The 21,602-nt window shown below is 45.3% G+C and overlaps 2 protein-coding genes across 2 annotated transcripts in view; one reads left to right on the top strand and one right to left on the bottom strand.

The window, feature by feature from the left end:
• LOC105691327 (synapsin) overlaps positions 1 to 21,602 on the bottom strand; it is a gene marked incomplete at its 5' end in the record, with an annotated part of 93,613 nt that overhangs the window by 17,755 nt on the left and 54,256 nt on the right. The gene's annotated exons all lie outside the window — the stretch shown is intronic.
• The window catches only part of LOC105691372 (metalloproteinase inhibitor 4), a 49,705-nt gene continuing 38,895 nt past the window's right edge, over positions 10,793 to 21,602 (top strand). The window contains exon 1 of the mRNA XM_048660088.1: positions 10,793 to 10,938. The gene's annotated coding sequence lies outside the window, so the exon portion shown is untranslated. The remainder of the gene's footprint in view (positions 10,939 to 21,602) is intronic.

Genomic DNA, 21,602 nt, shown 5'->3' with positions numbered 1-21,602 from the left:
ACGTACTTCGATGAACAATAGTATACAGATTTTGAAGAATTTTGGTTTTTTGTTCTAGGACCGATACTTTACGTGAAATCCGTCCTCCCGTACGGGAATTTTCAAAAGCAGCGTTGTCAAGATTAGCTCTATCGCCGCCATTTTAAATCATAACGATGATATAAAAATATTTTTCCGTACTTCGATATATGTTTAATCAACCCTCTGAAAAGAAATCCTATTTCTTCCTCGATACTCCCAAAATAAATGATCAAAGTTAGGCCTTCTTTCAGCGGCTAGAGCGGTGTCACCCCTTTAGCTCATAGAGACGGCACGGATCCGACTACCCGGCCATCGCACCGGTCTGTGTTAAACATTTCCTTTTTTTTTTTTTTAATAGGTATAACGAGGTGAACTTTATGATGTCATGGGTCCGGAGAATGCATTATTATATTTCCAGAAGTTCACGGCAGCGTATAGGACAATGATGTTGCGAAACTCGAGGTAACAATCGCTGTTATCGCGTGGCTGAGCGAGTTATATTGGCTTTCGGATAAGCTCATTGTTCCTCGATCTCCGATTACCGTCAGACTATAACGTGCGACTGCAGAAGCTGCAGCGGAATTATATTGCGGAACTTCGCCACGATTTCGCTAAGGTCGCCAAGGGTCACGAATCCAGTTCAAAATTATTAGCGCCACCCACTTTGCATTATATATTAATACCTCCGATCGATTTTCAGTAACGCCGGGGGATTCGACGCCATAGGCGAGCTGGTCTCAGCGTACCTCCGGCGTCAGGTCGAATTAAGGAGCTTAAAAGTTTTCGAAAAGTTGTCGATTTTGACCATGTTCTACGTAAACTCTGTCGGCGAAGTACTAGCTATAAGTATTCTCTCCGGTCGCTGGATTATGTCAGGAAAATCTATGTTCTCGAGACCGCGTCTGATCCTGTAAGCGACCGAGAGAAATCTAATCCACCGCCATTCCTTTCGCGGAGAAAATTTTTCAAACTTTTGCATTCGAGTGGAGAGACGGACGTCGTAAATATTAACGTTCGATGCGCATTATCCGTCGAGTCGACACCGACTGTGGTTGTAAATCGACATTGCCAGGTATCGGCGATGAGACGTAGACTTCCTGTGTTCCGACCACGCCGGATCGTAAGACCAACATCGATACGCGGGAATGGATTCAATTTAGAAAACTTAAGAAACCGTTGGTGGGAATATTTTGTCGCTTGGGTGACAAAAACTTTCCTTGCACATCGTTTATCAAGATTTTCATAGAATTCGGAACCACAAGGAACCGAAGATCCGAATGCTCGAGAGGGTGAAACGTTCTATAGAGATTCATCTCAAACAATCTCGTCACCCCACCCATCTCTCCACCTGGTTAGATTCCGGCGGGATAAGCGTGTCGGGCTCACTCGGGTCAGAGAGATGGTCTCGCTTTGCTTATTCTAAACGTGTTAATTAGTACAACCGGTGTTCGAGTGCGACCTGCACCGATGTACGTCGCTCAGACCTCACAAGGTATTATCCCTGCGGGGGAATTTCGATCTCTTCCGGCGATTCCCCACCGACATTATCCGCTCCTTCATCTGGGTCCTAGAATATTTATGTACCCTCAATCGGATGGTCCGTATCACGAAAACAAATCGTTCCGGTAAATCAGCTATTTCGAACCGACAAAATTTATGCCTATAACGTCCATGTGCGCCACGTACATTTCCGATTCAGATAAATATTTGAATTTACGATACAATCGCGAGATACCTGAATCCCGTAAGAGTGCCGCCGTCGCTGACGGAGGGATTTCGAAAAGTTTCGCCCTTTCGGAAAAACACGATCATACGAAATATTCAACGTTCGAAACCAGGTCAGGTTTTCATCGCCGAATTATACCCGCTCATGACTCTCCTATCCGTGTCATGATTTATGCATTTTATCCCGTACTTTGACTCGCCGCGATACCGCGCGCCGTACTATCGATTTTAATGGGATGCAGGTTTAATTGGAAGGATCGAGGGTCCGTGTGTTCCGTTATAGGTAAGGATAAGGAGCTCGGATCGCTCCATGTATGGCCGGAGTTGCATGTCCGTGCCTCACAATGTCACGTGGGAATATCGTATTGTGTACGGTCCGTTTGAACGACCTCTGATAGTCGGTGTGATACACCGCACAATCCATGCATGCACGGAGTAGAAATAGAGCGTGCACGGATATTGCGACGGTGAGGAAAAGAATTCGTATCGAACGCTCCGATCTTGTTTTAGTTTTATTTATGTCCTTACGGTAAAAGCATTCGTAAATTTTCTCCATACGTCCCTGAGAATAGACGTACGAGCGCGGTCGATTGCAAAGGGGGTTTTTTGACTGACATCAGCCGCGCGTCGCGATAAGAGTATATCGCTTAATGCGACGCACCGTAATCGTTCGAGACGTCTTGTCGGACACAGTACAGAGCGACGTGACGTTAACTCCTGCGAATGTCTATTGCACGCTGCCGGAGGAGAGTAACGTTTATTTATGGAACTGCACGATCCGTACAGCTCCAGGCAAGGTTGGGCTATTTCTATACTACGCGATGACATAATGACCATCTATTTTTGGGGTTTAACTAACTCACACCAAAAATATCACGGGCAAAGGCATGCCGCGGACAAATGAATACTTCGCCAAAAATATACGCCACCACGTACGTAACCCGTTTCGCTGCAGCACCGGGAAAGTTTCGCGGTAACCGGAAGTAACGTACGCATATACACACGTATAAGGGATTCGTGCGTCTTATATATATGTACTTATGGTCAGAAAGATGAAAGTCGTGCACCGCCAGAGCCGCGCTCGGTTTGCTTTTATTGGCCATTTTCGTTCCCAACAAAATGGAGAGAGATTTTTATCGTCGCGCGGATGTTGAAAAGTGCAGTACGAACCGGGATACCCTAGACGCGATAAATTGCGGGATGCAAAGCGGAGGTAATTTTTATCTCGCGTTAAAATTTCCCACACACAAATACCGAGGGTCAAATGCCGTCGACGTAGAGAAAAAGAAAAAAAACAGGAGAAAATAGAAGAACGCCGCAATGTACCGCGGCCAAAAATGTGGCACGTGTATCTAAAAGCGGGAGAAAAATTTCAAAAGATACCTCGACCACTGCACGAACGCAGGCATTTATTTCCAAGAGTTACGAGACCACTTCAAATATGTGATATCCTCCAACTTTTTCACCTCGTCTTCGCTCCGACGAGTTCAGGGAACTTATTAGATAGTATTTGCACAGAGACAGTGGAGCTGTCAATCCGTTTAAGAGGTACTTGCGACCTCTTTGAGACGCTAAATCTTTTCGCGTACAGAGTACGAACGGTTTCGTAACCGATTTCACTGCATAAAACTACCGCCGTCTACGTACGTACGTACAATACCATCGCATTGTAGGTACAGTACCTGTACAGTGCTTGGCAAAGACTAGACTCTCACCGTCTGAAAGGGGGTCTCTGTTCTCCGGCATGGTGCTAATGAGAAAAGCGTGTAATTAATATAGTTCGAAAGTTTAGAACCACGGAGGAACTCTCTTGCCTCGGATTCCTTCCCCGTTCATCTCTGCTTTTTCGCAAACAGACCCTTCCGCAAAAACAAGTTGCATCGCGAATTATACGGGGATATATATACATCATATATTCCTGCGATAGAAATTAGCGTGGAATTAAAATGAAAAAAGGAAGAAAATGAAGAGAGAAAAAAATTGGCATCGACTCGGCAGACACGCAGGAACAAATAACCTATCCTCGGAAGACCACTTTGAGAGTGGTCAGTGTGAAAACGTCTATCGTACATATAACAATTGTTGGACGTTACGAGACAATTTTAGCGCCTGCCGACCAACGTACAATTGGCGAGGCAAGCGTTCCATTGCGACCTCCGAAAAACGAACGGCAGAGTCGATCGCACTCGGTTCGCGGTCACTTCAAACGATTCGTGTCTCCGGTGTAAGGGGTATTGCCACGCCACGACGAGAATTAATCTCCGGCGCAATTATATACCCGCTGATACGAAGGTTATCCGATAAAACGTACGCACTTATCGCAGCTACCACCGCTGCCTACCGATCATACACTCCAGGTTTGAGAGACTCGTTTCGCGAGCGTGCTTATATTTAAGTACGCGTACATGTATAGGTATGCCGTACGAGCTAATGGTATTCAGAAGCGCGTTGCGTACCGAGAATTTATCTGGTAGCCGTAACGAATCTAGGTCGACGCTGCGGCGTAAAGCCTAGCCGGTGCCTGTATAGGTGGAATATTACGCTCCGCAAAGATCTAGGTGATATACGTACGTACACACGTAGAAAACTTCGCAAGCTGCGTCGTCTCATTCGCCGCGCCGGCTCGAAGTTTTGAACCACCAGCGAAACCGTAGTCGAATCAATTCGCCGCCAACGTTGCACAGGATAATCAATCGTGCACACACGCAGAAACACCCCAACCGTTTGAAGTACCATCTAGCTCGATGGCTATTTGATCTCGACCAGCCGTCGGTTTGGCGCCATCCTCATAACTCCCGGCTCTTATAATTCAGGATACTACAGGACAGTTACGCAAGCTGTATACCAATTGTTATATACCTACCCGAGCGAGTTTCCCTGAGGTTCGCGTCGATAAGCCCCCGTTCGACTCGGGAGCTTTGCCATTTTTTTTTTTTTTTTTTTTTTCAGCGGTTACACGCTTTCCGTAACCATAGGATGATAATCACTCGGCACCCACCATCGCATAAAAGTAAATACCTACCGCGCGGTTTGTCTTCCACCTGATAGTCTGTGCCATTTCTCATGCACCGCGCCTTCTGGTCTGGCTACGATTCTGCAACTTTCCAGCTTTCCCGGTTTCTTACGGTCGCGACTACAGTCCGCAAATTATAGTTTATACTCGAGAGCCGAGAATACTGGACCGGCGAGTTCGTAGTCGAGAACGATATTTATGGTTTCGTTTTGTCGGAGAGTTTTGGTAATTTTATCGGTTCGTTCGCGGGATTCGAAGCTGCGCCTCGGGGGAGTCGAGCCATCGGTATTTTCGTTGAGCTTGACGGGCGAAGATTTCCCCGTGCGCCAGTTCGACGGAGAAAAAGAAAAATTTTGAACGTTACCCTACCACTGGCCACACCTCGGACGTCACACCCGGAACAGTACGGCGGTCTCCGCAAGATGCGCTAACCAAATTTCCGATATCGAAGTTTCGAACGCGAAAATTTTCGAATCGGAAGCTGATCCGTAAGCCGATGGTTACAAACAGTCCGCAAAGCAGAAGCGTTAATCGACAATATATCTATGATCGAACGTTGCATAGTTGGGAAGTATTTTCACCGTTAACAGCTCATCACCGCACCTATACTTCTTGAATATAATTACAACCGAAATATCCTCCGGTCTATTCGTTACCTCTCCCCTCCCACTTTTCTCTCAAGTCTCCATTGTTCTCCGTAAGTAATTCTCGTCGGACTCTCGCCGGTACCGTCAAAACGAAGATGATCCCAATCGGGAATAGATTAAGTCATCTCCACGAATTCGACCAACTGTTAGGATATCGTTGTGTCATTCATCGACGTTTCGTAATCATGAATCTCGTCTACCGTACACTAGATGATGCTCCCGTGCACTAGCATGCGAGTTTACAGAACCTGGCGGTCATTGACTGACGGTCTAGTTGGTTATTATAGGTGTGTACAGTTTCAATCGAAAATATATAACTATGCACGCGCGCGTATCTATATAGGTACGTCTAGTTTTCCCGCGACTACATCGACTCCGGTTAGTCTTCACGAGATGCAAACGTGTGCAACGAACGATGCGCGTAGAAGAGCGCACAACGGTACGCGCCTAATCTATGCGGCAACGCGTTGCGACCCGCGCTTTCTTTCACAGTGGGAGCTCCCCGGGCAAGTTCTAATTGAATGCGTGATTGTTTCACGTACACTATTATAGTGTTCGCCCTCTTCCCACCGCATCGCCTATTCGTAGTCTCGGCTAGAACTCCTCTTCCACTGCTCCTTCGGTTGCCCGGTGCGTGCGTATGAATGTCGGAAGGAATTATCGTCGCGGAATGGTTAGGTAAACGATAGCTCGTCGAAGTTTCGCCGTACTCGGAGAATGAATGTTGGAAAATTAAGCGTGAATTATACGACGCAGTCTGAAGGCTAACAGGCTTCAAACAGTACTCATTGAGAGTGACAGGCTGAAAATGGTGATTCCCGACCCGTTTTACTTCTAACTGATCGTAAACTGTGTTGTTGCCGAACTTCGCCTCGGCTTCACGTGTATAGATTTCATTCAATGAAATCCTACCGAGCAGCAGCTCGTTAAAACGGAGGAATTGCTACTCGGTGGTATTCGACCGACCACCCATCCATTCTTCCATCTACCCATTCATCCGTCCGATGTTTAATTACAGCAATTTCGACGGGGGCTGGTGAACTACGCATCTCACAGCTCGCCCGAGCGATTGGACGATATGAAGGCGTTATTCGGTGGGTGAGTTAGGGATTGTCCTAATATTATGCTCTTTGCTCGACTGCTCTTTGACTTGGATAGTCTTCGAGCGGTCCACGTGGGAACGTTTCGTCGGATGACGTCCCTTCCTAACAGTCCATCCCGTTAAAGGTCGATGTTGTAACTTTTTCCTTTAAATTATTACGGACGTCCGAAAGAGAAATGGCTCACGTGCGCCGAACTCCATTCTACTATTCGAGAAACTCGAAGGACAACGACAGCAACAACGATAAATGAGCGAACGAAACAAAAGGAATAACGCTAACAAAGGAGATGCGAAACTCGCTACTTACCCCGCGTTTTCTACCCCCTTCTTTCAGGTGATCAACGCAAACGGTAAATCGAATGCAAATTCTGTTCGGAAAGGCATCGTTAACTACAATTCCTAGAACATCGAGGTGTTTACGCCGGTGTAACTGTGCGCTCAGGTACACGTATACCGTTCCGTACGGTCAGTTTGCACGTGTGTGGAACGGGTTGCACGGTAACAGATCCTCCCCAGGATTTCTTAACGTACCATCCTGCGGATCAAGTTTCATCTGCAGGTTCATCGGAGAAGGTGAAGGTACGTGCGGTACCCGACCACCAGTACACCGGAGGCTAGTAGCGACTTTAACGGAGTTTCGTTTACGGCTTTTGCGTGTGTTTTAACGTCCACTGGAGTATATTTGAACAAGCAATGGGGGCCACAATACGAAATGTCGACGGACTCCCCTACAGCTGCAGCCGATGTGGAATAAAGTCAACACAACGAAGCGACGATTCAATCGAGACAGTTGATCGATCAGAGCGTACTCGCGTCTACCGAGAACGAGCGATCGCCAGAATTCACCGGGGAACGACTGAATTTCGAAGTTTAATTTCTTTTTATCGTGAAACGCGAAAGTAGCTCCGGAGATCACCTCATCCGATATCCTAACCATAGATACATATTCGATATATTCGTGTCCTGACGCTATAACTGGTACAGACCAAGCGGTAATCTCCCACACCTACGTGTAATTGACGTCTGGCAAACAAATGGATGCGTATTACAGCAAATATTTGATCGAGCAACGTTCCCGTGAAACCTCATGGTTCTACGTACGTGCAATTATGTGCTATATTATCTGTACGTATACCATGTGTCTCGGCGTTTACACCGCAGTATTTCTGGTTGCCTGCCGTCCAGTGCCAAGCCGTCGAATGAATGTGGCGCTATAGGGAAGATGTCGCCTGACGGCAAGCAACCAGAAATACTGCGTTGTATTTTACGCGACACGCGGTATATAACACGAGTGCGGTGAATCACTGCCCAGAGACTGCGATTATCTTTCAATTCTGATAATCAATGTAGAAATTCAGAGAGATAGAAGAAAAAAAAGTCTTCGCTATTGTTGGATTGAAATTTCGAAAATTTCGGTAGGAAACCGACTGCATAACGTAGAAAAGAAACTAGACGGGGGTTGCGCAGGTGCGGACGGTTGAATGAGTTTTCCTTATTTGGGCAAAGTATTCGAGTCGCTCGTGTCCACCGGCACTGACCATGGACAATGCAAGCGGCGCCAGCCGGACCCATTCTTCCGCAACGAAAATAAAACGAGAAAAGACTTCCGCTAATTTCATTGCGTTTTGATACTTGTTCGTGAACTCTCTCTTTTCTCTCCCCGACACTCGTTCTTTCTCTTCACCGCTCCTACATTCTCTGTAAATTTACCGAACGGAGATGCGAAAACGTGTACTTCGACTTTCAAAAGGCGCCAAACTCTCGCGCGTAGATCGTTTGAAAATCCTTAAAGAATCGAAAGCACTCTAGTAAAAGCCGTTCGAGTCCTGACACATTCGTGAACTACATACTTCGTATTTATTTTTAAAGAAAATTTGTTTGTAAGTCAAACTGCCCTTTAAAAAAACATACGTGTACCAAATTACAAACGAACGTGGCTTAGAGGTCTTGAGTGGAAAAAGGAGAAAACTTTGTTCACATGTTCTTTCGATCAAATATTCATTTAATAACAATATGGCAGTGCAAAAAATCACCGGAAACTTGTGGTACGAAACATAAATGCAAGAGTTTCAGAGTGACGGTGTTGGACTGAAGATAAGCAGCTCATCGAGCGACATTTCTCAGTAATGATCGACTTTTTCCCTGTTCGGTTTCCTATTTCGCTCAACGAAACGTTTAATCCGTGAATACAGGACTACTTACTCAATTACGTATTTCTTGATCGTGCAAGAGGATGTGGATTGAGCTCGTTTTGCCGAAACGGAATTGAAATGGTATAAATTAATTAGGAAACGTGACACAAGCAATTTATCTGCGTTCCATCCTGTCCGGGTTGATTCTCTGGTCGAAATACCGAAGGAAGAAAAAGAAACGGAATATATTTTTGAAATGCGGATCCTGTTTTTCCGTGATTTATTTTGGTGCCAATCGCGTTCTCGATATATCATGGGGCGTACTCCTCTGGACGTCAATGCGACCCACGGAGAGGAGGCTCACGCTCAGTTCACACGCCGGGCCGCGAAAGATTGATAATCCGATCTTCGATCTTTACTTGGTGGAACAAAAAAAAAAGGAAAAAAAGAAAAAAGTTATTCGACGATACCAGCGAGTTGGCGATCCAGGAATGCCGGCGGCACGTGGGTGCCGCGAGTTCCTTCGTATGTAACCCGCTCGTATTACATACCTAGATAGGTATGTACCTCGAGTGTGTATTACGTATAGGTAGGTACGTACCTACATTGATACGTGCTTACATCTCAGGCACGTATGGAGGTATAAATTTTTACAATAATTGAGATTTGCCATTGCGGTCGTTCTGAGCACCGCTGGGAAGAGAACGAACGACGACGAGGACCCGGTGCCAGTGCCTGCGATGCCATGCCGATGCCGATGCCGATGCCGGACGTTAGCTTGGGGCCCGTTCGAGTCCGTCCGCAGTCGCGTTGGCGCACCAGGCTAAAACGACGAGAAGAAGCAAAGAAGCGAGTCGCGGACCCCGCTACGACTCGCGCTAGCATTTCTGTACGAGTCGCGCGCGCGATCGGTCCGTTTCAAACGTCGGTGAAGAGCAGAGAGGATCTCTTTTTATACCCCGAGAATCGTCACGACCAAGAGCCCCGCGTTTTTCAAATACCTACGCGAGGCACGCGCTCGCTGGATGGACGCCGAAGCATTTGACTTTTCGCAGTCACGTTACGAATCCGTGGGACAGCTTACGGCGCGACGAGATAAATAAAGAAGCTCGAACCCAATCGACGTACTGTCTTCAATTGATCGGAATTTGATTTCGTCCACGATATCCGAACAGTATTTTTCAATTTTTTTTCTTCCTTGGACTTCGCACGTGTGGCTCCCCACCAGATTTGTGTTACGATCCATTGAGTGGGTGATGACTTAGGTGACCGTGTAGCACTTCTGAAGCCGGCAAGGACGAGGAAAACGTGAACTCTTTGATCGGGTTACCGAACAAAAAAAAAACAAAAAAAAAACGAGAATAAGGTAGGCGTTAAAATTACAGAAACGATGCGTGTACGCGTGCACGATGTAACGAATCACGTGTACACGTATTGTAATTAGTATTTAATACAACTTCAGATAGGCGGATTGTAATACGCATGGTGATGTGGAACGTCGTAGATGCGGCGCTATCGAGAGCCGACAACTTCAAGAAAGGCGTTTAAATTTTTCAAATTTCTCCTCCGTCGATGCTTTACAATCCCATGAATTAAAGATGAATTCAATCACGCCACCGTTATCGCGCGATACCATGAATAATATTAAAAAAAATCTGTACTACGCGGTACGGTGTCGAGAGTACTGCAATAACATGTACCCACATGGTGCATTGTACTCGATAATGTGCAATAATTGACACGGAGTTCGCAGATCTCACAATTTTCCCGATTCGATACTCGATTTCAATTTCATCGACACACTTCGATAATTGACCGTTAACTCTGAAGAGCTTAAGCTACTTGTGTTTGCCAGAGTTATGCTGAAATTTAACGCAAACGTAAAACAATTCGAGCAACTCGTTGAAGTTCAACCGGTCCAGCGACCGAATAATCCTGGTACACTCCAAATTGCGCGACAAAATTTCTTCGCAAAACAATAAAGCCCGATTCGAGTCTACGTTTGACATTCGCGTTCCCGTTCGCGCCAAGGTTTGCCAAATACAAATAGTAATGCCAAAGTCAACCTTTGCCGTCCCCCGTCTATACAGCTACAGCCGTTTCAAGGAGTTTAAATTTATTTACGTTCACGTGAAAAGTGTAAATAAATGAATACGTCAGCTCAGTAGTTCGTTTTCATCATCCGCAGCTTATATCCTCCTTCGCCGTTCGAACGGTGGCGACTGGCGCCTACTCCCAGTCACCGACAGACAGGAGAGAGTTTCAAGTAAATGCGGTTTAAAGAACCGTCTCTTCCTGGTACGTTTATCTTTGGGCGGTGAAAAATAAAAAACACAAATCTTTTAAACTGATCGTACATCGTTTACCGTTCCAATGACATTAAACATCATCCGTAAAAATTACCCGGCCGAAAATCGCTTATTGAATATCATAATTATATCGATTGGCAAAATTTGATACAAGGCATACGAAAAAAAATAAAAAAAAAAAAAAAACAGAGATCAGCTGACGTTTAATGTGAGATGAATACGCGTAGCAGAAAATGATCAGCGTTGTTTCGTTTTCTTTTTCGATTCTGGGTCGCGTAACTTGTAATAACGCCTTCGGGCGGGCGCATGCAGTAATTATATCTCGGCCGTGTGAAAATAGGTTAATTATTTGTAGTGAAATGCGTGATATTTAATCGCGTATCAAGCCGGTAATTTTCAGGGTAATGACGTAGCTAGACGACGACGACGACGACAACGACGACGTATATCCCCTCGAGTAATGCGTCTGAAGTTTCGCGATGACGAATCTGTAATTTCTCGCACACACTTGACATTTCTCCTCGTTAATTTTCCTAACTTAACGATACATGTGTACCTGCAGTTGCAGAATTATTATCGCAACTGAATTTACAGTACAATAGTACTCCAGGTGCACGGGTTGTTACAGAAACTGCGAGTCGCTGTTTCAGACCAGTTTATCGCACAGTCGAACCTGATACGCGTTCAGCGTGCGGATCTCCAATAACTCCCGCTTTCCGAATTTGAGTATCCTAAGCATCGAATACCTCTGCAATGTGGACTCCACATTGTTCCGTGTCAAATAGAGCGGGCAGCCGAGTTAGGTAAGGTTAGCACCGCTGAACAGACGATACTCGATATTGACCGAGGTATTTGAAGTTGCAAAGGGCTCTCAGATCTGCTGCGATAACCGGAAAAGCTAGTCAAATTACATCGCCATTTATCGAATTTCAACCAAGCGCAATTCTGTGAGATTTCAACCCGTTTTTCACCTACTAAGTTTGATTAATGAACCGCGAACGTTGCTTTCTCCATACATACTGTAGTTTCTTCAGTATTCATACGCGTCGTAACGGAGTATCCGTATGGGGATATCGATGTTCATGGGAAAACAAATCGTTGAACAAATATTCCTGTCAGAATTTAATATTTCAAGTCTAATACAATGACAAGATCCGGTGTAGGATTCTCAGTATTCTGTAAAGATGAGCGTGAAATTGTTAGAATTTCATGCTCGTCTACCACATGTTGTTTCGCATAGTATATTTTACGTACAACGTCGTCGTCCTCTTTTCTTTTTCTCTCTTTCAAGTCTCATAAATTCGTAAGCACGAGTTTTACCCAGGTCTCATGGAAATCATTCGCATTCGCGTGTTCGATTCATGTAAGAAAACTTTGTTAATTCGCTATGTAAATGAATAATGAAAAAAAAAGAAAAAAGGGTCAAAAGAATCGAAAGTTTAAGATCACAATTGTGCGATGGTCGATCTTAACTTTGAGGCGGTGTTAATTTCGCGAGTCACTATGCGCCCACAGTGTTCGCATATAATACGGCCACCGTTTCTCACAACTTAACTGCACAGATGGGGGGGGGGGGGGGGGGGCACAATACGCGCAGATTGGCTACGCAACATCTTGCTAAAAAATGAAAAAAAAAAAAAAGAAGTAAACGTTGGAAGAAGTGTTCGTTGACATTGCGTGCTGTTGTTTTCATGTACCGAATCAATTCAGACATCGCGAACCTGAATAGTTTCAGTTTTTTTGAGCTAGACGCACGTCGTACCCGACGACAGAAGAGTAAATAAAACCGTGAGCGACGACTCGGTGACGACCGGTAGCACTCTATAGGTCAGTGATGCCATCGGTTCTCCGATGACTCTCGACGCTGCCCAGCGACGCCCACCTTTCGGCGCACCGAAGTCGAAGGGTTTTCTTTTTACACCCGGAACGACGACGCGCCGCCACCGAACTGCTAAGCTATATTTACATCGATAATTTATCGCTTTCCCGACAAATGATTTCATTTTTTCTCGTCTTTTTTATTTTTCCCTTTTCTTCTCGTACACCCCACCTGAAATCCGTGTGACACGTTACGTATGGAAAATAGACGAGTCACATTTGTGACGAATGCACGCTGTCGGAAAACGGTGGCAAATCCAGCTATGACGGACGTGCGATTATTTCGACATTACACACCTTTGATTCATGGTGGTTGTTTTTTTTTATTTTTTTGGTTTTTTTTTAACGGTATGAATATCGTTGCGGAAAATGATTCGGTAATACAATACGTACGGAGTAAGCGTCACGAATGCACGCCTATATTGTCTGCACACGCGTTGAGATCGCGTTACGTTTCTCTTTTTATTTTGTTGGTATACGAAGTCGTGGCCTCATTCGCGATGCCCCGGGTGATCTCGCCAACTGCGCGTTGCACCGCTATTATAATACATGATGAAAAAAAAAAGTTAACAAACGCATTTCGGAACGCGTAAACAAGCTTAGTCATGAGCCGCGATTAATTTTGGCAGCTATACGTGCAGGACTACGCCGGATGAATGTAGGGCGGGTTCGAATAATCGATCGTCGTCTTTATTTTATTTCTTTTATCTTGGTTTTCCGTTCGATTATACTTCCAAGTTCTAGCCAGGTTTACGACAAAACTGAAGAGGATCTCTCTATCGTAGAACGGTCTAGCGAGGAAAAAATGAACAACACGTCTGACAGTAATTCACCCCCATAGCTTATACGATGCGTTACCTGTCCGTACAGATTCGTAACTGTTTTGCCGAAATGAATTTTGACGGTATCGTGAGAATCCCTACGTAACGATACACCAACAGATCCGATGGGATTTTTACGAGCGGTCACGCGGCCGAGAGATACGTATCTCCATGTAGTGTACAGGGGATGAGAAACGACCCTTCTGTAAACGCGATATACGGTGTGCGGGTGATTCAATATTTTCCCGGCGAATGACTGCATCCGTCCGTATGTGTTACGTGCGCGTGCACCGTTAGACGTATACGTATCGTAAACATATCGGGATATGTTTACCGGTCTAAAAATATGAGTGATGCTACCGATACGCGGGGGTTAAAAATAAAACTTTTTCACGTTACCGGATCAATTATAGAAACTTCTACCTCGATCTATATTACGATACGTTGAACTATAGTACATGTATGTAGAACGATCGCGTATAGGAATAAACGAAAGCGACTATACATATCGCGTCGATCCGGGTTCTAGCTCCCCGTGTACCTACATGTAACGCGTCTGATCGTTGTATAATGATTTGGCGAGGGCAATTGATATGTCCGTCCGTTCATCCGTCATCCCGTCACTCCGGGTACGTCAGTTTTCGATTACATTCATGATTGACCGTCCTACCGATTAATGTTTCTGAATCCCGACGAGTTGAATTTTTCCTCCATGAAAAATAACTTCATCCAATCGCATCGGTGATCGGCCGTCGACGCGGATCCGCAACTACCGCGCAGTTCGCTACAATTCGGCGTTAATTAATTCGTCGCACCGGATGAGAAAGTACGAGATAATTGGATTTTCCGTAACGTCGCACGTGTACCGCAGACCGCGGCGAAGGTGGCGATCGCGTCATCTCCGCATGCATCTATGATTCAATTTTAACGGTCGTAATGGTGCATAATAGAAGATCGACACGATACGCCATCAATCACCGATCACCCAATTACTCGTGCAAGTGGAGTGAAACCGTAGTAAGAACGGCCGTCTATACGTTTGTCCGTACCTCCGTCGGTCCGACGTCCTGCAGGGGCTTTTACCGGAGAAAATAAACGCCCGTAGCTCGCTCGCGTTAATTGGTAATCGATTGACGTTGATCGGCCAGCAGCGAACGATCGTCGCTGTCCTATGTAGCTTCAAAGGAGCCTGAATAGAAATGCCGATATATCTCTATACGCGAGTTGGTACCGCTGCCGCTTCTGCCTGCCTCTCTTAACCCCATTAGCCGCGTCTACAAAACTTTCATAAACAAATCGTTTGCCTCGTACTTTTCGCCAATTAGTCTCGTGCCTGGCAAATTCAATAGCATTTATCTCCATCGTGCAAAACGCTATCGATCGCCGACGGTTGACGTCCCTAGTGTTACGTACAGCTAATAATACGCCATTATGAAACTTAAGCGTTCGATGGAATGAAAAATTTCTTCTTTTATTATTTTCCTCAGAAGACTCCGGTATGTGTGTCGAGGCTTTTCCAGAATTACACTCCGCGGCTCCGACTTCCTGGCGTATAATCGAACAGATATTTACGCCTGCACGAATCGAATGAACAACTTCACCGCAGGATAACGATAATAAACAGTATAATAAACATAAACCCATTCGTAATAACACCTACTCAACTCAGATGAGTCTAAATCACTTATCACGTGAGCGATAACTTGCCGTATGATTGTTTTTGCATCGAGTTCCCAGAAGTAAACCGTGCTCCGAATTGACCTAAAAACTGAATTCAACGAGCGCTCGATCATTCGCGTTTTCCGTGGACATGACAAGAGGAGAATCGAAACGAGTAGAACACCTCGAGCCACGTGCTACCCCGCAGTAACGCGATTGATAAAAATGACTCTACGCGCACCAACGGATATCCGTATGGCCGAAATACGTTTGTAACCCACGTACTATTGTAGGTACGTTCAACGCCTGTCGTACCCCATGTGCTACCGCCTCGCTGGATTATTCTACATATTCACCGATCCGCGAGTGTTGCGGTGCCAGTAGATATTGCAAGTAGTCGAACCTGGGTCCCCGGTGTTGGTCCTTTGTTTATTGTCTGGTACGAACCGGAAGCAATCCAATTAACCACTCTCAACTCCTCCCGCGAACAGAGTATAGGGCAGATACATTGCGGGATGAAGAGGATGAACTGGATGGGGATGAGCCCGTAGAAACGTTATGTGGTATGGTATAGAGGTACCTACGCATTTGGTATATCGCGTACGCACTGTATATGTGTCACCGATCGGAGCTGATACACTCGGTAGATTTACGCCTCGGACTAATTGGAGTTAAATTTATTAGCGTGCCAACGGACGGCGGGGCTCGTTTTCTCAGTGCTTTCCAAGAGAGGAGATATACCGGATTAAATGAGACCTCTGTATTATGGAGCACCCCGTGGTAAAGATCGTGTACACGAGATACCGAGCGGCGTGTGAACGCGTTAAGTTAATTACGTAATTAAAAACAACGCGGTCAGCTGACCGGCTTCGGATCGTTATCGTTAAGCGTTTTAGATGTACATATTTTCAAGACTCTGGCCACACGTTCTATGATTTATATACCCGCGGTTCTTCCTCCTTCCTTTTCCATTCCACAATATTTTTCACGTGTATACAGCTTCGGAGTGTGTCGCGAGTTTGTCGGGTGAATGTCGCGCGGTGGACGCGTACGCGGAGGTACGATCGATGACTCGTGATAGGATTATGTCAATTCGTAAGTAATTTATTCGCACATCGTTTCAAATCTACAACCGGAGTAGTTTGATCTTCCGATTGTGTACGAACGATCGGTGATAGCGAATGTAGTGGCGCCTATACGGACTCGAGATAAACTTTACGACTACGGCGTGTCAACTACGTTTTGCCGAACGGTATATAAGAGGCAACTAGGTACTCCCTGCAGACCCGAGATAACGGGTTATATAGATTCGCGGAATTTTATACCGATCTTTTATAGCCATAACACTCATCGTGTATAGTTATCAACGGTGTACAGCTGCTTTTATCGAGACGACTGTAATAATGCAACGCTCAACCCGGACAATTGATACACATAGGATTATGTGGGTGAATATAAAAGTATCGTGAAACTTTCCTCGAGTCATTTATACAAGGTTGACTCTAACCGTGAAAGCTGCATCAACGGTAATAAAGATCGATGGAAAACCCGCAGTTCCACGAAAATCAACTAACGGTTTAATCCTCATATATTTCCGGAGTGGATCGGAACTCTCGCTACCCGATAAATGAAGATGGGAATTCGAAGACCTCGGGATTCGTGTCCGACGATCGCGTTCGCGAGAGTTCACGGTGGAGTGCAGACTCTCCTGAAATTGAAAGCTTTTGTATGCAGCGTCGACGCAATTTCGTCTTTCCTCCTTCAAGAGCTTCATCGCCGAGATGCGTTTTACGTCGACGTTGGGTCGGGTATTCTGAATTCATGCATAATGTTTGGTAAAATAGAGAATCTAGTTACAACGCCCGCTTGCCTATGTGGAGTAGTAAATCCATCCAGGAGCTGATGTAGAAAGTTCAGAATCCAGATCTTTTCACGTAGGTGTCGTTCTCGCGGAGAAGGCGCACTACTACAAGTATGGAAACTCGAGCTGATCCCAGCCCGCACACCGTTCAATCTGGTCATTGGATCTATATCGCTTCAGCCGAGGTATACGTTGAACTTATCACCTCACCGACAACGAGTAACCCGGACTTGGTAAATTGTAGTACCTGTACACACAATGTACAGAGAGCGACATCCGTCAGAAGTATACTCCGATTCGCCGCATAACCCGTACGATATTATTCCGGACGATTAAATTTCATCGGAGTATACCTCATGCACCGAACTTGGTTCATAATTCGATCAATTCGTACACCGTCGTAGGTACATACAAGCCATCGGATCTGTAATGCGTTGGATAATAATGATCGTGACAATCGCCGGCAGGGATCATCGCCGATAGCGCAATATTCTACTATACGCGATATCGCAGCTTTCCCCCGAGGCTGCTCCGGGCCATCATGCTAATCCTTGTCAGAGCTTTGTCGCTGCAATTGCTGGTGTAATTGTTTTGCGCTCCCGGGAGCCACGTCTTAGCTGCAGCGAGACAAATGAACGAAAAATATTAAGCGTCGCGGTGGAAGGTCGTATTTAGGAACACGGACAAACGCGCATCATATGGAGTACTTGAGCGATGATCAATAAATAATACCTATATTCGATGTATAAAGTTCAAGCTGTTCGGCGCACCGTTCATCTTGCACATCGGCCAGCCCTCCGCTCGCTTGCTACGAAGGATATAAGTTCGCGAAGGTCGTTTATATACCGTCAGGCAACGTCTGCACCACGATCATCTCTAGATATCGATCTCGTTGTTTATTACACTCCGTTGCTTGGTCCGGTCGACCCGATGATTCTCGATATGTTTTCTGTTGCTGCTGTTTCTGCTCCCACTTCCACTTCCACTTGCACTTGGGTCCTCTGGTCGGTAGCCGATCGCTCGTTATTTTTTTATGGATCGCTGGTATCCTCGTTTGTGCCGTAGCTTACCGTTTTGGATTATCCGAAGTCACCTTGACGTGACATTGTGCGATACACTCGAGGTTATACTCGTACGCGTCATAGCCAGCTGTTAGAATGATCGCTCGTGAAATTTTTGACTTCTTGTTTATTTGTTCATCTGGCTGTTTTTTTTTTTTTTTTTTTTTTTTTTTTTTCTTCAAAGAAACTTTATGGCTATTATACCGTTTATACTCCGCGACATATTGTGTAATTTTTTCATCCTGTACAACGTACGATTCTTCGGAACCAGAGACTTTTTCATCACATGCAGAAGATCGGGTGATTAAGTGTGTCCTACACCTAAATTATACCTAAATAATATCTGGACGCGACGAAATCCAGATGCTCGAGGTTTTCACAACCACCACAAGCAAAATACCCTCGAGTTTCGTGGTCCTGACTACGGTAGGAAATTCATCAAAAAGTTACTATTAAAGTACTTACACGGAGCGCCGTTACTTGATTACAATATCCCGCAGGTCGCTGAAAGCCATTTCGAAAGCGACTATATAAATATATATATTCTCGGAAGTAAATTTTTACTGTATATTCAGCGTAATTAGAACTTTACGAACACCGTAACGAACACACGTCACATCTCGCATCAAAGTTTCGTTGTTTTTTTTTTTTCCCTTTGCTTGCACTTTGCAGAAATTGTGCTGCACCTTGTCAGAGATCACTGCAGTTCTATTACGCGTTAAGGTAACTTTGGAACACTATCCAAAGAAAATAGCTGTTCCTCGTATAATATCTGGGGTACTTATTGTGCACATTAAATAAACGCAATCCGCAGAAACACGTGATCACGGCAACATATTCCAAAGCCTCGAAAAATATTTCCAAAAATTTATTTCACGGCCTTTTATTCCGGAGAGAATTTTATACTTATACTCGTACGTACGTAGCGAATGTACCACGTCAAGGGGGATGAAAAAAAAATCCGCATAATAGGTGGGCCGGTCCCTCTTCTCCTCTACATTCACGTATGTATATATATGTATATATCCCGCACGTACGAGTTGACATTTATTACTAACGTACCAACCAATCAGCCCGAGAAAAGAAAAAAAAATAAATATATGTATATTTCCTGCCTTCGAGGCAAACGCCCACCCAGATTTTCCGATAACTCTTATTGTATACGCCTGCAGCAGCGGCGGTGACTCGCCTGACCCAGAACGCTGATTGTCAGCATTGTATCAACGAAGGTGGAGTCGAATCTGTGCGATGAATTTTGGGCCGTGCTCACTTGCATGCTTTTCAGTAGCAACCGATTATTACCAATATCGAAATACGGGGTTTGAAATCGGAATTCCAAGATAACGGAGCCCGCCTTGTACACCCATAAACCGTGGGGTTGGTTGCCGACATGAGTAAAAAAACGTTTATTCGTATCGCGAGCTACGATTTCCCAAAAGGCCTTGATCGTGCTCTCTCGAGGTTATAGCCGATATCGTTGTCGCGTCGAGGCTCGTCGCTTGCGGCGTCTGTATAACGTAGGTCATCGGCTTACGTGAGAACACGAGTGACCGCATTTGATAAGGAGAGCTCGCGATTCGCGGAATCTCCCTACGAACCCGACACACCAGCATCACTGCAGAATTCCCTGAAGTTTACGCGGCTCTTGCGTCATCTCCATCTATCTGTCTGTCTATCTTTCGACGCATCCGTTCGTCTGCCCAATCGCTGTATGTTATACGTATATGTATACGTACCGTACCGTACTCGATGTACGTGTAGAAGAGAGCCACTCCCCGGTACTATTTAACCCCTGCAAACATCGCTGTGCGAATAAATTCGCCTCAAATACCAGCTCGGGTCGTAAAATCATATGTACGTGTATTCTCCGAGCGCAAGAATTGGCAAGCACACATCTTCACGCTTATCGAAAATTAATTGCGAAACGCGGTATTATCTGCGCGATGAGGTTTGGCTGAAAAATATTACGAAGTAAGAAGAGAAGTATAAATTTCCCGTTATTTCAGCTTATCGCGATGTGTATCGATGAAAATACTTCGGATTTTAGGGTCGGTATGGCGTCGAATTTTTCTCTCAAAGATCGAAAAATTACGAACTTCTTCGCGCCCGCCAAATGACGGAAATTAAGAAAAGTTTGCGAACTCTGGTAAACGTAGTTGCACGGGAGTCCCCGGACGATATGCTAACGATCTAAGAGGAAAAAAAGATGGAAGAAAAAGAAGAGGGACGGGGTGAAAAAAAAGTTGAGGACCAGTTCCGTCGAGTTAATAAGCCTAATTTAATTGCATTGACTTTAACTTTTGCAGAAACGCGGGAGTGGGGGGGTAGCGCCTTGGCGTCGCCTCTCAGAGGGTAGACAAAAGTCTGTTTTCTATTATCCCTAAATATGCAATTAAACGTTGGCGTCGTTTGCCGGTTCATGAAACTTAGTCGGTTCTCCTCGTCCGCGCTGAACTCGAGACCCGTTTTCTTCCGTCACGAATAACTTACCCTCGAATAAATTTCAACTCACGAAATCCAACGGTGTAAACACAAAGCGTTACATCCGTAGACCATATTTTCTCGACTACGTCTACAACGGTATATAAAAATAATTTCTTCCTCAATTCAGTCATTTCTACGCTAGATTTATCCCCGACAAAACGGCCAAACGAATTACTTACGAACGAGCACTCTATCGGCCTAAGGATCGCCAACGTAGAAAAACGAACCTCATTTTTCAGATCCCCAAAAAATCATCCGGCATTCGATCTTCACCTTGTGCCCGAACGAGTTGACCGATCGCATGCTCTTGACCCTCGGGTCAACCGTGGGTTCTCAGATCAGATCACTGCGGACATCGGATTGTGTCCCTTTCGTTATTTTTTTTTTTTTTTTTTTTTTTTTTTTTCTTCTACGTCTCGCTCAACGTCTCACCGAATCTCAATGAAAATAGATGTGAACGCACACGTACGAGGGAATGGTACGATTCTGAGCAACTGGATGTACTTATTATGTTTTCAAGGTACGTGGGGTTGTCGTGGGTTCTATACAGTTGTAAAACCGCGTGCGTGTCGGTAGCGTAATATGTGAGAATTTATCAAGTGGCTCTAGGCGTTACGGGTTGCCGCTGACTCAGCGGCCAACAATCTCATTCACCGCAGCGAGAGATTCGCGCGATTCTACCCGATGGCTAATCTTTATTTCTGTCCGCACAGTTCATGCCCACAACCTTAGAGCCTCGTCAGCTGACCCGCTGCGGAAAGATAAAAGAAAAAACAAAAAAAAAAAAATTGTAAAAAAACATAGGGATTGTGTGTGCGCGCGGAGCGTTGGTACGTGTAGATAGCCGCGGGGCCTCCGAATACGCGTTTCTCTCGCGGGCCGTCGCGAA

This window comes from Athalia rosae, chromosome 1, assembly GCF_917208135.1.
Source record: "Athalia rosae chromosome 1, iyAthRosa1.1, whole genome shotgun sequence".
Taxonomy (NCBI): Eukaryota; Metazoa; Arthropoda; class Insecta; order Hymenoptera; family Athaliidae; genus Athalia; species Athalia rosae.
The sequence above is the reverse complement of the archived record's forward strand: the minus strand, read 5'-3'. Positions and strand labels throughout refer to the sequence as shown.